This window comes from Crocodylus porosus, unplaced genomic scaffold, assembly GCF_001723895.1.
Source record: "Crocodylus porosus isolate Cpor-Errol unplaced genomic scaffold, CroPor_comp1, whole genome shotgun sequence".
Lineage (NCBI taxonomy): Eukaryota > Metazoa > Chordata > Crocodylia > Crocodylidae > Crocodylus > Crocodylus porosus.
In genome coordinates, this window is record NW_017728886.1 from 203512970 (window position 1) to 203513205 (window position 236).

The window sequence follows — 236 nt, forward strand, 5'->3', positions numbered from 1 at the left end:
GAAGAAAGGGGAAAGTTTTGCTCGCACTTTCCCCCCTCAGCGGAGCGGGTCTAGGCGGGGAGGGGGGGAACCCGCTACCCGCCCTCCCTGAGAGCGACCCCCCCACCCCCGACCGCGACCCGCGCATCGCGGGCGGCAGCTGCTGCCCTGCACAGCGAGGACCCCCCAGCCGCAGGCGCGCGGGGACCCGCAACCGGGCCGGGCCGGGCCTCCCCCGTCACCATTTAAATCACCCG